Genomic DNA, 2,500 nt, shown 5'->3' with positions numbered 1-2,500 from the left:
CTTACTCTATGTCCTCTTCCACCTTACTGTATGTCCTCTTCCACCTTACTCTATGTCCTCTTCCACCTTACTCTATGTCCTCTTCCATCTTACTCTATGTCCTCTTCCACCTTTCTCTATGTCCTCTTCCGCCTTACTCTGTCTCTTCCACCTTCCTCTATGTCCTCTTCCACCTTACTCTATGTCCTCTTCCACCTTCCTCTATGTCCTCTTCCACCTTACTCTATGTCCTCTTCCACCTTACTCTACGTCCTCTTCCACCTTACTCTATGTCCTCTTCCACCTTACTCTATGTCCTCTTCCACCTTCCTCTATGTCCTCTTCCACCTTACTCTATGTCCTCTTCCACCTTACTCTACGTCCTCTTCCACCTTACTCTATGTCCTCTTCCACCTTACTCTATGTCCTCTTCCACCTTACTCTATGTCCTCTTCCACCTTCCTCTATGTCCTCTTCCATCTTACTCTATGTCCTCTTCCACCTTACTCTACGTCCTCTTCCACCTTACTCTATGTCCTCTTCCACCTTCCTCTATGTCCTCTTCCACCTTCCTCTATGTCCTCTTCCACCTTACTCTATGTCCTCTTCCACCTTACTCTATGCCCTGAAATGGCGTCCACAGTTCTGAAACGGAAGATTGAGGCCAAATGGCTAGTATCTGCCCCTGTTTTCCTATTAATGGAAAGCTTATTTCACATGCCATTGACGGGTACTTATTCTGAGAGATTTATTATGAAGAAACATGTAAAATTGTCGATGATTGGGCTCTTACGAAGTGCTGGTTTGTTTATATTCCCTTAATAAGCATGCTAATCCTTGCAAAGTAATCTTATGATATCATAGGATCCCGTGTCACTTCCGGAGTTTGGGAATCAAGTGAAATGAGCCAAGTTGCTCCTCCTTTAAATATAATATTTCCTCTTAACACGTGCAGATGGGCGGTTCTTAAGGGTTTGAGCTGTTTCTCTCCTTCAAAGAAAATTGGTATTATGTATTATGTCGTCTGCAACACGGAAAGCCTTGTAGAGAGATAATGAGGATGATATTAATGTTGGTAGTGATGATAATGGTGGTTATAATAGTAGTGCTGATAATGGTAATGATAATAATGATGATGGTAATGATAATATTAATGGCAAGGATTGTAATGATAGCGATAATGACGATAATAACGATGTTAATGCTAGTAATACTAATGATTATGGTAATAATGTTAATAATAGTAATAGTAATAAATGATAATCTATATGTAGTAAATTTGTCAAGATGATTAAGCATTCTTGATACCGTTATGTATTCCTAAAGGTATCGCTGTTATTACCCAAAATAGGTAATACGATCACCATGTATTGTATTACATAAACATGATGCATTTCGTCAAATAATCTTAATTGAACTCTCTGTACTTCGAAATAGATAAAGTCACATTAAAAGAACAACACGTCCACAGATAAAAAAACAAGGTGGTATCAAAAACCGCAAACTTCTTAATTAAAGCTTTTGCAAAGGAGCAGTCACACGCAACATTAAATCTATCAAGAAAAAGTATATACCATTGGAAGGGCAATGAAAATATTTATGTTTACAATCATGATGTTTCTAACAACACTCGACTAAATGAAAGGCTATGTTCCTAGTAGATTAAAAAGCGAAATTCACAATTACGTAAAATAGTAGAGATTTTACGCTCAGTGGATGTAAAAAATGCCTGAGTGCATGATTTAAAAAATACACAAAATTGACTCTTTGTAAAACGAGTCTATAATCCTACATTTTGAGGATGTTTATTCTGCCGTAGGATTAGGATCAAGGTAGCAGAGGCAGTCACAGGCTTTGGTTGTTGAATTTGTTGCTATCATTTACCAAGTACCCGTTTAGAGCTTTATATATAGAGGTTTACTATACGCAGTCTCTCATAGCAAATTATTTTGATGTTTCGAATGGATGAATGTACATTTACCACCACCTGTTGTATATCCCGTGAGCGTTAGCAAAGGTAAATATTTTCCCCAGATATATCTCAAATGGTACTGACAGTGTAGCAACATCAAAGCCGCCCGTACTGAACCTTAAAATTGAGGCATATATAAGGTCGCATCTCATGTGAGAGGAAGAAGGAATGATGCGTCTAACATTCATATGACACCGTAGAATAGGCATGTATGTATAACTTAACCTCCCTAACGTAGATTATTTTTTTTTTTTCCAAATTTGAACGCCACATTCCATCTTCTGACAGTGTTTACGGAAGGTGGACGGAAAGCAAAGATTTTAGAATAGATGAGAGTTCTCCCGCTGTAAGATATTAAAAGCAGGGCCAAGCATAACGACTAGACTATCCAAGGCATAGCTTCAGTGATAGCACTATCTATCATATTCCCTTTTTACGTATTGCCTTGTTATGAACCCCTCGGATTTGAACATGTTACAGTGTACATAGGAAAGATAGCATTAATATAGGAAGGGTTTCATGGGTGTGTCACCGGACAGAATTAAACTC

At 38.2% G+C, this 2,500-nt stretch overlaps 1 protein-coding gene across 1 annotated transcript in view; it reads left to right on the top strand.

Annotated features, from left to right (window-relative positions):
• Obsc (Obscurin) overlaps window positions 1-2,500 on the top strand; it is a 210,449-nt gene that overhangs the window by 123,625 nt on the left and 84,324 nt on the right. The window lies entirely within an intron of this gene.

The sequence above is a fragment of the Penaeus japonicus genome, unplaced genomic scaffold, assembly GCF_977035675.1.
Source record: "Penaeus japonicus unplaced genomic scaffold, GWHDUDI00000001_assembly GWHDUDI00000040, whole genome shotgun sequence".
Lineage (NCBI taxonomy): Eukaryota > Metazoa > Arthropoda > Malacostraca > Decapoda > Penaeidae > Penaeus > Penaeus japonicus.
Note: the sequence above shows the minus strand (reverse complement) of the source record. Positions and strands in the feature narration are given on the sequence as shown.